The sequence below is a fragment of the Mirounga leonina genome, unplaced genomic scaffold (assembly GCF_011800145.1).
Source record: "Mirounga leonina isolate KUSES-001 unplaced genomic scaffold, KU_Mleo_1.0 Mir_53, whole genome shotgun sequence".
NCBI classification, from domain to species: Eukaryota; Metazoa; Chordata; class Mammalia; order Carnivora; family Phocidae; genus Mirounga; species Mirounga leonina.
Window position 1 is genome coordinate 41,922,996 of NW_023270807.1, and position 14,737 is coordinate 41,937,732.

Sequence of the window (14,737 nt, forward strand, 5' to 3'; positions counted from 1 at the left end):
CTAAGTCCCTGAGACAAGCACTTACTCTCACAGATGTTACAATAGCAGCCAGCCTTAACAATGGAGAGACCAATGACGTAATGTTCAATGTATCTTGTTTCCAATAGAGGCGTAAGTACCTGGAGGGCTCATGCAGCCATCTGGATTAAAAAAAAAAAAAAAAAAAAAAATTCCCAAGTGCTACTGAAACTGACTTCTTCCCTCTACTCAGTTGACCTTAGAAACCAAGGTTCATTTTTCACTCTCAATTACTAGAATAAAAGCAGAACCAACCAGGACCATTGCAGTTGCTTTAGATGACAAATGTCAAACTGAAATTCTGGCAGATATGGAAGATTAAGCACCTTTTCTTTGATACTCATTATCCCACATTAAGCCAATAAGTTTCCTTATAAAGTGGGATTACAAAATCATATGAACAAACAATCTTGAAGAAAATTTAACTCAGAGCATATATTTAAATAAGTGCTTAGAGCTCCATTTAAAGTACTACAGTTTTCCTTAATATATTTAAAAGAGGTCATTTCCCATCAGTAATCCGATATTTTTAAAACAACATTTGAGAAGCTTTAGCTACACAATTAAAAGTAAATGTCTCCTCTACTACAGCTACATTTCAGTAGCTGAGAAGCCAAGGCCCTTTTCCAACTCTCAGTCTTCATTCTAACAGGCGACACAGATTCTGTAGTCCATCATTTTAATAACACAAAAACAACACAATACCCTTTGCATCGAGACAATAAAGCTTGAACCTTGCTGACCCCAACCATGTTTTCTCTGTGCTGATACTGAGGTCAGTGATACAGTGGAACAAGTCACACTCTAAATTCACAACCACAAACCTCAACGGGCAATGAACGACACCTACCAATCCCACACATCTCTAGTCATCTCACTCACCTCCTCTCCAAATGACCATTTGAATCTTCTCCATTCTCATCAAACTTCCAACTGTCCACTACACCCACCCCTTTTCCTCTTATGCCTCTTCCCCCATCACTCCTACTTAATAGATAAAATAGAAGCCATCACAGGCCAAGACTCTCACTGTCCGCAAACCTAGTATGCAAATCTGTTCCATCCACTCCAATTCTGTTCTTCCCTCCTGTTACAGAAAGGGAATTATCCCTGTTCCTAAGGCTAGTTGTTACACCTCAGCTGAAGATACCAGCCCTTCCTGTCCTGTCAGAATCAACCACCACTTCTTTCTCATGTGTAATAAACCTCTTCCTCTCAACAGGATCCTTGTTGTTGGCTTTTAAATAGGCTCAAGAGGGTCTAACCTACCTGCCTAACTTCGGTCAGCTCCCCATCCCCTTCCTATCGCTCCTTCCCTTCAGAGCCAAACTTCTTCAAACAGTTGTCCACACTTGTCTCTGTCACATCCCCTGCCACTCACTGCTCACCCATTCCAATCCAGCTCCCAGTGCTGTCACCTGACAAAACAGTCCCTGCTAAGGTCACTGATGGCTGTGTCAGTCTAAATCCAATACACGTTTTACATTCAACATCTGATCTGACTTCTCAGCAACATCTGACCTCTTCCTCCTTCTTCAAGTACTTTGTTCTTCCCTCAGCTTCTATGAAACAGCACTCTGTTGCTTTCCTCCTACCTCTCCTGCTGCTCCTATAGCTCCTTTCTAGGCTCACCCTCCTTTTTCTGGCCCATAAAAGTGGGCAGTTCTTTACAACTCAGTCCTTCCATCCTCTCTTCCTAAACAATCCCACCCATCCTTGGCTTCAATTATGACCCCTATGAAGATGACTCACAAATTTAAAAACACAGCTCAAACCTTTCATCTGAACTCCAGGTCTATATATTAACTTTTTATTTGCTATTTCCTCTTGGATGACTCAAATAGTAACTCAAACTCAACACGTATAAAACCTCATGATCTTCTCCCAAAACTTGATCTTCTTCCAATGTTATCTATCCCAATAAATAGTGGTTTGGTTACAAAATCCAATCAATCACAAACACTGCAATATTACTATAGTATCTCTCAAATCTATCTCAACTGCCATCGTCCACTATAGTCATTTCTCTTGGGCTTCTGCAATAGCCTCCTATCTGATCTACCATATTCAACTGTTCCTTGGTTGGCAGCCAGAATAATCTTTCTGAAGCATACATTAAACCATCTCACCCTTCTCTCTGGACAAAACATTCAATAGATTCTTATTGTTCTTAGGATAAACACAAAGACAAGCTCTTTAAAATGCCTCTAAGATCCTGAGTTGGTCTGGCTCCTCCTACCCTGTCCCCGTATCTCACTCTCTCCAGTGTAGCCACCTTGGTCTTCTTCCCATCTCTTGCCCTCACTATGTTCTCTCCCACCACAGGTCCTTTTGTACTGCTTTCTTATGGGCAAGCCCAGAGCCTCTTCACATAGTTGGCTTATTCTCATCTTTCAGACAGCAGTCAAGCATCAGTTCTTCCTGGAATCCTATCCTAACCTGGCTGGTCTCCCTATGATTTGCTCTCTTAGCATTATATAGCTCTTTTTCATAGCACTGATCATTTATTTGTCTTTCCCACTAGACTCTACTAAGGCCTATGATGCAAGGCATCAGATCTCTTTAGCTCAATTTTCTATTTCCAGTACCTAGCACTGTAGTATGAATTTAGTATCTGTTGAATGAATGAATAAATGACCATCTTTAACACCTGATGTTGAAAAATGGGTTCTTGAAATTCTGTCTCTCCTGTCTGGTACCACTGTAAATGCCTTCTTCCCTTTACATCTAAATTACCTAAAAGAGCCCTGAAAGATGAATCCCTAGGTCTAGCTGCTCTCTGGTTCACCCTATTGTGTAAAGCTGACAGGATGCTGGGGCAACATCTTTTTACAGGCAATCAAAATGGTAATAAGAAAGGGGACCAAGTGGGAAAAAAGAGACTGCACAAGGAAAAAGAAGCTTGAAACCATTCCATTTGAGGCTATTAAGCTTGGAGAAGAGAAAATCTAGGACTGAATGTCAGATTATCTGAATATTAGTTGTCATATTCAAGAATCAACAGACTGATTTTTGGTAGCTCTGGATCAGAGTTTCTGAGAAATAGATCTCAGCTCAATAAGAGGAAGACCATTCAGTCAATTAGAACTATTTCAATGTTTTCAGTCTTGTTAAGTAGGGACTTTGCCATGACCCAGTGAATTCAAGTCCAGTCTGGTGAAATGCACAGCACAGAGAACAGTGGTTCTCAAACATTTTTGTATCAGCTCTGGAACCCTTTCTTCAAACAAAAGCTTTTGATGAGACCCTCAGAGACCACACAGATAAACGAGAGCATCTCTACGGGCAGATAATTGCCACCCTCCACTTCCCACTCAGTCCCTTGCGAGCCACCTGCCACTGCATTGGCAGCAGCCTATTGGAGCTCCCTACATGAAAACATGCATGCTTTCAGGGCACTGGGGTGGCTCAGTCAGCTGAGTGTCTGCCTTTGGCTCAGGTCATGATCTCAGGGTCCTGAGATCAGGCCCCGCATCGGGCTCCCTGCTGAACAAGAAGCCTGCTTCTCCCTCTCTCTCCCTCTACCCCTTCCCCCTGCTTGTGCACTTTCTCTCTCTCTCAAAAAATAAAGTCTTAAAAAAAAAAAATAGGGTGCCTGGGTGGCTCAGTTGGTTAAGCGACTGCCTTCGGCTCAGGTCATGATCCTGGAGTCCCAGGATTGAGTGCCGCATCAGGCTCCCTGCTCAGCAGGGAGTCTACTTCTCCCTCTGACCCTCCCCCCTCTCATGTGCTCTCTCTCTCTCATTCTCTCAAATAAATAAATAAAATCTTTAAAAAAATAAAGAAAGAAAAGAAAAAACATGCATGCTTTCCCTGCCCAGCCCTCTGCAACTTTTACTGGGGTAGGGGTGGAGTGCAGGAACCTACTTCTTAACTCTTTTCCATTTTCTTTGATTCAGCTAATGAATATGATTTTCTATGAAAACCCTTTTAGCATGTATGTAGATTTTGCTCTTTTCAAAGAATTTTTCTTTGTACATGTTGCCTTTACTATAAACTCCTTTATGGCAATAATCTTTGGTTTCCTGCTCTGGAATCACATATAATACCAAGTATAGTAGGAGGTAATAAAAAAAGAGGAAAGAAAAACCCAACCCTTCTAACGTGAAAAGTGAAGACAACTACTTCAGGTTGGCCTCATAAAAATATCTAACACATGATTAGAAAACACAGGAAAGTGAAGTAACAATTTCATACACACATTCTCCTTCCTGCTTTAGCCAATCCCAGTTCCCTCACCCTTTCTACTCTCACAGTTCATGATTATACTTATCTCACATTCTTGCATCAAAAGAGGGAAACCAGATTCTTTACAGAAAGCGATTCCAAGAGATGAATTGCTTTCCACAGGTAAAACCTGCTTTGACTAGCATCTCGAGGGAAGAACCTCACTTTTATTATATGTCACTGTCTTATTTCCTATTATTTTCCTTAATGATTATAAATTCATAGATAAGAATTCCAAATAAAATAAATTTGAATTTAGGCCACTGTACATATACAGTGTAATTTTTTCAATTACAAATTAAGGAAGCATGTGCTCAACTTGCTTTATAATGAAGAACAATTTCTAGATGGGTATGTCTAGGTGATAATATGGTAGTAGCAGACAAATGTGTGAAAAGTACTTTCCGAAGAAGCATTTCTTTTCCCAGAATTTGGTAACTTTCCTGTATTTTTAGATTAATTTCCTTTCAATGGATTCCTGTTCTAAGAAGCTAAGGCACTGACTTCTGAAAAAAATCACATTTGTATCCTTAAATTCTGATCTAGAAGATCAGATACGAACATACTATAAATCATAAGTTTCCACTGCTGATGTTACATATTAAGATGCATAAATATTTACTGAATATAGTATAGTAAGCAGTATATTTTGGGGAGTAATCAAAATGCTGACACATTCTAAACTACCAAAGGAATTGTTCTTGAGGAAGAATATACATTTACAGTGACATTTTCAGATCTCCTAAAATTTTATGGTGAAGGACTACATGATATAATGAAAAAGAAGTGAATTTGGAATCAGGAAAACCTGGCTCAAATTCTGGCTCTATCACCAACTAACAAAGTGACTAACTATTTCTCTGACTAAGCTTCAGTTTCCTCACTTATAAAATACAAGACTTGGACACTCATACCTGAAGTCTAAGTTAATCCTATTCTGCAAAAGGAATGCCCCTAATTAAAGTACACTGACAATGTCAGCCTGTGACTTCTATGTGGGGACATAGAAGGCTCTTTAAATGGTTTAATAAAGTGCTCTTTAGGGGTTAGTGACACAAATTCATTCATTGCTTGCTCGTTCATTCTAGCACAGTAGTCACACTATCCAAATGAATTCATGTGAAGTGTTCTAGTAAGTTATATAATTATTAAATAACAGGTCTTAGATATTCTGCTGGATATAAAATTAGCATAAATTAACATTTGGTATATGTTTTCATCAATCAAAAAGGACAAATTCCTCTAAATCTCCTCAAAATCACCTAATTTTATCTTAGGCAATGACAGTGCCTGACACATCAGGTAGGGCACCTCAATTAAGCAAACTTTAGCAATGATTTTATGAATATGCAGGCAACAAAGTAAAAATAAATAAAACTGCATTAAACTTAAAAGATTCTGCGCATCACAAGACACAATCAACAGATGCAATCAAAAAACGCAATCTATGGAATGAGAAAAAATATTTGCAGGTCATGTCTAATAAAGAGTTAACATCAGAATATATTAACTCCTACAACTCAACAACAACAAAAAACCAGACCAAATAACCTGATTTAAAAATGGGCAAAGAACTCTAGAAAACAGTATGGAGGTTCCTCAAAAAGTTAAAAATAGAGCTACTACCTTACAACCCAGCAACTGCACTATTAGGTACATACCCCAAAGATACAAATGTAGTGATCCAAAGGGGCACCTGCACCGCAATGTTTATAGCACCAGTGTCCACAATCGCCAAAATATGGAAAGATGTCCATCGACAGATGAATGGATATAGAAGATGTGGTATATATATACACATACAATGAAATACTACTCAGCCATCAAAAAAAAAAAAATGAAATCTTGCCAATTGCAATGACGTGGATGGAACTAGAGGGTGCTAAGCGAAATAAGTCAATCAGAGAAAGACAATTATCACATGATTTCACTCAGGTGTGGAATTTAAGAAACAAAATAGAGAAGCAAAGATTCGGGAAGGGAGGGAAAAATAAAACAAGATGGAATTAGGAGGGAGACAAACCATAAGAGACTTGTAATCATAGGAAACAAACTGAGGCTTGCTGGAGAGGGGTCGGGGGGAGGGATGTGGTAATGGGATGATGGACATTAAGGAGGGCACATCATGTAATGAGCACTGGGTGTTATAAGAGACTGATGAATCACTGAACTCCACCTCTGAAACTAAAAATACACTATATGTTAATTGAATTTAAATAAAAAAATTTTTAATTTAAAAAAAAACGGGCAAAGAACTTGAACAGACATTTCTCCAAAGAAGATATACAAATGGCCAACAAGTATATGAAAGATGCTCACTATCACTCATCAGAGAAATGCAAATCAAAACCACAGTAAGATACCACCGCACACCCATTAGGATGGCTACTATTAAAAAAATAGAAAATAGGAGCACCTGGCTGGCTCAGTCTGTGGAACATGCAAATCTTAATCTTGCAGTTGTGAGTTTGAGCCCCACATTAGACATAGAGATTACTCAAAAATAAAATCCTTAAGGGGCGCCTGAGTGGTTCAGTCGGTTAAGCATCTAACTTCGGCTCAGGTCATGATCTCAAGGTCCTGGGATCAAGTCCCCTATCAGGCACTGTGCTCAGCGGGGAGTCTGCTTCTCCCTCTTCCTCTGCCTTTCCCCCTCCCCCTGCTCATGCGCTCTCTTTCTCCCATAAATAAGTAAATGAAATCTTAAAAAAAAAAAACTAAAATAAAATCCTTTAAAAAAACAGAAAATGGTAAGTGTTGGTGAGAATGTAGAGAAATTAGAACAACTCTTAGTGGGAATGTAAAAATGCTGCAACTACCATGGAAAACAGTATGGAGGTTCCTCAAAAAATTAAAAATACAACTATCATTTGATCCAGTAATCACACTTCTGGATATATATCCAGAAGAACTGAAAGCAGGATCTCAGAGAGATATTTGCATGCCCAAGTTCAAAGCAACACTATTCATAATACACAAGAAGCAACCCAAATATCCACTGAGGGATGAATGGATAAACAAAAAGTGTTATTTACACACACACACACACACACACACACAATGGAATAGGATTCAGCCTTAAAAAGAGAGGTGATCTTTTTTTTTTTTTTAAAGATTTATTTATTTGAGAGAGCGAGAATGAGAGAGAGAGAGAGAGCATGAGAGGGGGAGGGTTAGAGGGAGAAGCAGGCTCCTTGCTGAGCAGGGAGCCCGATGCGGGACTCGATCCCAGGACTCCAGGATCATGACCTGAGCCGAAGGCAGTGGCTTAACCAACTGAGCCACCCAGGCGCCCGAGAGGCGATCTTCTTACATGCTACAACATAGATGAACAATCCTAAGGACATTATGCTGAGTGAAATAAGCCAGTTAAAAAAAGACAAATATTCCATGATTCCACTTATATGAAGTATCTAAAGTAGTCAGTGTTATGAACTGAATTGTGTTCCCCAAAAATTCTTATGTTGAATATGAACAGTTAGGGCTCTAATCTCCAAAGTTACTGTATTTGGAGACAGGGCCTTTCAAAAAGTACTTAGTTAAATAAGGTCATTAAGAATGGGGCTCTAGGGGCGCCTGGGTGGCTCAGTCGTTAAGCGTCTGCCTTCAGCTCAGGTCATGATCCCAGGGTCCTGGGATCGAGCCCCGCATCGGCCCTGCTCCGCGGGGAAGCCTGCTTCTCCCTCTCCCACTCCTCCTGCTTGTGTTCCCTCTCTCGCTGTCTCTCTCTCTGTCAAATAAATAAATAAAATCTTTAAAAAAAAAAAAAAAAAAGAATGGGGCTCTAATCAGATAGAACTGCTGTCCTCATCAGAAGAGGAAGAGAATCAAGATCTTCTCCTTGTCTCTACCCCTTCCCCATCTAACTCTCTCTTTGCTCTACAAAAAGAAGGGGACATGTGAGGATACAGGGACATGGCAGCTGTCTGTAAACCAGGAAGAGAGGCCTCACCAGAAACCAATCTTGATGGCACCTTGATCCTGGACTTCCAAACTCCAGAACTTTTAAGAAAATAAGTTTCTGGTTTTTAAGTCATCCAGTCTTTGGCATTTTGTTATGAGAGGCCTGGCAGACTAATACAGTCAAGTTCATAAAAACAGAAAATAGAATGGTGGTTACCAGGGGCTGGGAGAAGGGGGAAAAGGTATACAGTTTCAGTTGCAGAATATAAAAGTTCTGGAGAACTCTTTCACAACATATATGTGAATATACTTAACATCACTGAACTGTATACTTAAAAATGGTTAAGATGGTAAATTTTATACCATGTGGTTTTTACCTGATTAAATAAAATAAGCAGAATTTCAATTTTCCTGCTGAAATAATGAAGAAAAAAAGATTTAAAAATACTTCTTCACAGGGGCACCTGGGTGGCTCAGCTGGTTAAGTGACGGCCTTCGGCTCAGGTCATGATCCTGGAGTCCCGGGATCCAGTCCCACATCGGGCTCCCTGCTCAGCAGGGAGTCTACTTCTCCCTCTGACCCTCCCTGCCCTCATGTGCTCTCTCTCTCTCTCTCATTCTCGCTCTCTCAAATAAATAAAATCTTTTAAAAAAAATACTATTTCACAAATAAAAACAACTACCAGTATTATTTTATGCATATGAAATGTATACGGGTATGATTTATGTGTTTCTACTTCATTAGAAAAAGCAATAATGGGGGTGCCTGGGTAGCACAGTCGGTGAAGCATCTGACTCTTGGTTTCGGCTCAGGTCCTGATCTCAGGGTTGTGAGATCAAGCCCCAAGTCAGAGCGCAGAGCCCACTTAAGTTTCTCTCTCTCTCTCCCTCTGCCCCTCCCCGCTGTACTCACTTGCCCGTGCTTTCTCTCTCTTAAAAATAAATAAATCTTTTTAAAAAAAAAAAAAGCAGTAATGATGACTATCTTAAGACAAAACAATACTTCTTTTTTAGAAACAGTATTTACCAATATAGAGCCAACAAAGAAAAACCTAGTTAGTTTGCTAAATATAATCCCTAAATTCACTAAAACTAAGGGTGATATAGCATATCATCATTTCCTCCCTCCATATATTTTGCCAGAAAATGCTTCTACTAATTGTGGAACACAGAACAGTCCTCAGTTCAAATTCTCCAGATTTTTTAATCACATATTTTATCTTTTGAAAAGCTACTACCAGTACTACCAGTACTCAGACTCATTTAACTTAAACAATGAAGAGAATTCAATTCAGCTTTTTTAAAAAGCCACTTATTGGGGCGCCTGGGTGGCTCAGTCCTTAAGCATCTGCCTTCAGCTCAGGTCATGATCCCAGGGTCCTGGGATCGAGCCCCGCATCGGGCTCCCTGCTCGGCGGGAAACCTGCTTCTCCCTCTCCCACTCCCCCTGCTTGTGTTCCCTCTCTCGGTCTCTCTCTGTCAAATAAGTAAATAAAATCTTTAAAAAAAAAAAAAACACTTATTTACACTTAGTGATTACATTCCTGTAAGTTCTTTTCTCTTAAATACGTAAGAACAAAGGACTTGAAACCTATAAAATTCTTCATCATTATTTATTACAAATAAATCTATTTTTCATGTTTCCTTAAGAGAAAATGAGAGAAGTATAACAATAAACATTATATTTGTACTTATCCTCTTTACTCTAAGTTAACATGTGGGATTACAGAGGTTCATTGAGCTCATGCTGCAGTAAAATTTCTCTTATTTGCTGGCCTAAATAAAATTTCAAGAACATTGTGGGTTGTGACACCCAGAGAGAAAGGCAGACACAGCCGGATTTCAGGAGACAGACCAGGACAGGGTTTTTCAACTTCGGCACTACTGGCATTTGGGCTGGATAATTCTTTGTTATAGAGACTCTCTGAGGCATTGTAGGATATTTAAGAGTATCCAGGGCTTTACCTACTAGATTCCAGCAGCCCCCAAAGTCGTGACAACCAAAAATCACCCAGACATTGCCCATGTCCCCTAAGGGGCAAAATTACCCCGGTCTAGAGACTATGAGGCCATGGGTGAACTGATTGAATTAGCACAATTAAACTGCAGACGTGAACTTAGGGTCCAAAGCTACAAAGTTAACATTTAGGATCTAAATTCTGATATGCAAACTGAACAAATAAGTTGTAGGATAACTGTGGCCAGGGGGTAGAGGGATAAAAAAAACAATAGACTTCAAAATATTAAGAGACATGTGTGCCTATTGCTAGAAAGAAAGAACATTCTAAATATATTACCTGCCACTTTTTGTGTGTGTGCTCAAGGAACTAAAACCAGTTACATTTGCTATTTTCCTCTTTTAGACTGCCATCTGGCAATCCACACTTCCACTAAAAAAAAAAAAAAAAAAAAATTAAAATTGCAGCCGATTGGACTAAAATAGTTAATGTACCACCCCACGTGCCAACTATATGCCAGGGAGTCTACAGTTTACTCAGTAATGCCCCCAAAGAAAGAAACTAATGTCTCTTAAAAGACAATGTCCTTAAAGACAAAAGCAAATAACTCGCAGGATGCTTACCCAATTTATGAAGTTCGTTACTACCTTTGGGGGATACAGAGTCAACCAGTAGTAGGAGAAAAAGCAAAAAAAAAGATGATATACAACAGGTAAATTGAACTCATCAAACTCATTTATTATGTCCCCAAGACATGACATACAAAATTAAAAAAAAAAAAGTCTACTAATCAAATACAGCAGAACACAACTGACTATAGTCATTCTATTTCCAGCGTCACAGGGATTTGTTAGGAATGAGTGAAATGAGACAGTACACTAAATCCTTGTCACTCTCCTCAAGAGAGGCAGTGTAAAGATCCTTCACAATAATGAATATAAGTTCACCACTGTAACTGAATCTACCAATTCCCTTTCCTTAGCACCCAAAAGCTGTCAAAAGACAAACTGGCCCATCCAAACTGGTATATCCTTTGAGTTCTCTTTCACAAATCCATAAAGGCAGACTATGGGCACAAGAACCTACAGTCACCAACAGATGAACACTAACGATCAAATATAAAGATGAGCAGAAAACTATGAACCATTCATTTAACAAATGTTTTGTCAAATGTGACCATAAATTGTATGTATTAAACACTTCTCCAAGAACTCATCTAGAGGCGCTTGGGTGGCTCAGTCGGTTGAACGTCTGCCTTCAGCTCAGGTCATGATCCCAGGGTCCTGGGGTTGAGCCTGCATCGGGCTCCCTGCTCAAAGGGGAGCCTGCTTCTCCCTCTGCCACTTCCCCTGTTTGTGTTCTCTTTCTCTCAAATACATACATTTAAAAAAAAAAAAAAATCTTAAAAAAAAAAAAAACCTCATCTAGATGTAGTAATGAGCAAGATAGACAAGGTCCTGATTCACTGGAGTATACATCCAAGCACAAGAATTCTAGTGGAAGCATTAAACGTTTGGGGAAAGCAACACCATGAAACAAAGTATCAATCACAAAGAATCTTCTCAAAGAGAAGAGAGTTAACACCCAAAGAAAAGAGTTAATAGAGAAAACAGAAGACTTGAAGTACCACTATTATTCTCAGATATTGAGAGAATACTTCATTTGTAAGATAAGAACAGATGTGACATGAGAAAATTCTGAATAAACACTAACACTTAGATATATCTGTATGAAATCTTAGAAAAACAAAGATAAAGAAAAATCCTATAGGTTTTCAGAGAGATATCATATAAGAGATTATCAGATATTCAAGGACTGACTACAGTTCAACTTTAAAAGAACTATGAAAGGGCATATTTCATCAAAGCAAACAATGAAACAAAGACTATGAAGTGAAAAACAAACAGCAAAAAAATACATACTATAATACTATTTATAAATATTTTAAAAACATCAAATTTTTTCATGGAAGTAGACATACAATAAAAATATAAAGACATTTATGGCTGTGATACATGAGTGTAAGAGGTAAGCAAATGGGGTAGGGCTTCTTTAAGAAAGAACCACTATCAGGAGAATCATAAATGATCTCAACATAGAGGAAAGTGCATGAGACAGGGAAAGAAAGAAGAAATGCGAAACGTTACTAAGAGTCTTTTCTTGTTCTGGTGAAGAGTATGGGTACTAGTCAAATCTAGAAACTGATAATAAAAAAAAGAAGTTTAAGTACATATATTACAAGTTTCAGGTTAACCACTAAAATCATCTTGAAATAGATATTTTTTTTTACTCCCAAATCATCAAGAAATGATAGAGAAGACAACCAATGTAAAAGACAGTAAACTAAGTTCAACTATATTAATAATCACAGTTAGTGTGGATTAAATTCACTTTTAAAATAGACTGTCATATTGGAGTTTGTTTTCTTCTAATTCACCTGTTTTTTGTTTATTTGTTTTTTAATGGACCATTTATATTTGCTTTATTCCAACACCCCAATAAGTACCTATATCTTTGGCTAATTCTTCTTCTTTTTTTTTTTTTTGCCACTCATAAGGTGTTTTTTTTTTAATTTAAATTCAATTAATTAACATATAAGGTATTATTGGTTTTAGGGGTGCAGGCCTGTGATTCATCAGTCTTATATAATATCCAGTGCTCATTACATCACATGCCCTCCTTAATATCCATCACCCAGTTACCCTATCCCCCTACCCCCTCCTCTCCAGCAACCCTCAGTTTGTTTCCTAAGATTAAGAGTCTCTTATGGTTTGTCTTCCTCTCTGGTTTCATCTTGTTTCATTTTTTCCTCTCTTCCCCTATGATCCTCTGCCTTGTTTCTTAAATTCCACATATCAGTGAGATCATATAATAATTGTCTTTCTCTGAATTCACCTGGTTTTTTTTCTTTTAATTTATTTTAAGTAGGCTGCACACAATGTAGGGCTTGAACTCACGACCCTAAGATCAAGAGTTGCATGATCTACCAACTGAGCCAGCCAGGTGCCCCAGTCATAATGAAGTTTTAAAATATCCACCTACAGAGTTTATAAGGTACATGTTAGCAAGACATATATCTAAGATAAAATAACACAGGACAGCTGTAAAGAAAGAAATGGAGAAACATTCCCTTTCTCCATGGGGGTTACATTTCAAGACCCCCCAATGGATGCCTGAAACCCTAGATAGTACCCAGCCCTATATATATTATGCTTTTCCCTATCCATACATACCTATGATAAAGTTTAATTTATAAATCAGGCATGGTAAGAGATTAACTAATAATAAAATAGAACAATTACAATGATATACTGTAATAAAAGCTATGTAAATGTGGTCTCTTTCTCTCTCTCAAAATATCTTCTTGTACTGAACTCACCCTTTTTATGATGGTGATGATGTGAAATGACAAAATGCCTATGTGTTGAGATGAAGTGAGGCAAGTGATGGAGACACCGTGAACTTGCATTAGGCTATGACTGACCTTCTGACCATACGTCAGGAAGAGGATCATCTGCTTGTGGATGCAAGTGACCACAGGTGACTGAAACCACAGAACATGAAACTGCATGTAAGAGGGGACTACTGTATAACAAATTAGCAATTAAAAAAAAAAAAAAAAGGAAAGTAAATATAACAATATTAACATCAGGCAGATTGGAATTAAAGGGAAATAGCATCAAATGGAAGAAGAGCAAAATCTCTCATGGATAAAATATGTAATTAGGCAAAGTGTCATGGCACAAACATTTATGTACCTAAAAACACAGCTTCAAAATATATAATGCAAAAGCCGATATAAAAATCAGAACAAAAAAACTTTTCTATATTTAACACACCCTTCTCAAAAATGCACATTTCAAAGGAATAAAAAATGTGAAAAGATTTTAATAAGCTTCACTTTATAAGTCTAAGTACACACACACACACAAACACACACAAGTAAACAGAGGATACAAGCAACCAACAGCTTAAAACTTGACTATGTATTAGGCCACACACACACCAAAGTCCCCAAAGCATCAAAGCATAAGCCATATTCTCTGATCATACCTCAAAACAACACAAGGGTAGTCATCTGAGCTGTTTCATTTAGACTGGCATTAAATGGGCAAAAATCTAAATGGCAGTTTGGGTGAGGCTTCAGGGAAGTGGAATTTATAGAAACTTCAGGTAGGAGTATATATAAACTGGCAATGCTTTTTTACGAAGTAATTTGATATTATCTATCAAAATTTTAAATGTCATACCTTTGCCACAGCAATTCTACTTCTAGAAATCCCTCATAAGAAAAGTACACATAATTACAAACCAAATTTGTGTAACAACACACAGCACAATGCTAATTACAGAAGGAAAACAGTAATAACCCAAGTATCTATCAACAGAAAAACAGTTAAATTATTTATAGTACATCCATTTCATAAAATGCCAAGCACTGATGTGGAAAGAATCTCCAAGACTCTGCAGTGTTGCCTTTTTTTTTTTTAAGTGTAAAAAAATACACCTGTATCATTCAAATCATGTTAAGATGAAAAATAAATAGAAAAAGGAGTTGAAGAATAGACAACACACTTTTACTTCCAGAGAGGGACATGGCGGAGAATTTTCATATTTTACTTTATGTATGT

At 38.0% G+C, this 14,737-nt stretch overlaps 1 protein-coding gene across 2 annotated transcripts in view; it reads right to left on the bottom strand.

The window, feature by feature from the left end:
* The window catches only part of UBE3D (ubiquitin protein ligase E3D), a 155,516-nt gene that overhangs the window by 94,901 nt on the left and 45,878 nt on the right, over positions 1-14,737 (bottom strand). The window lies entirely within an intron of this gene.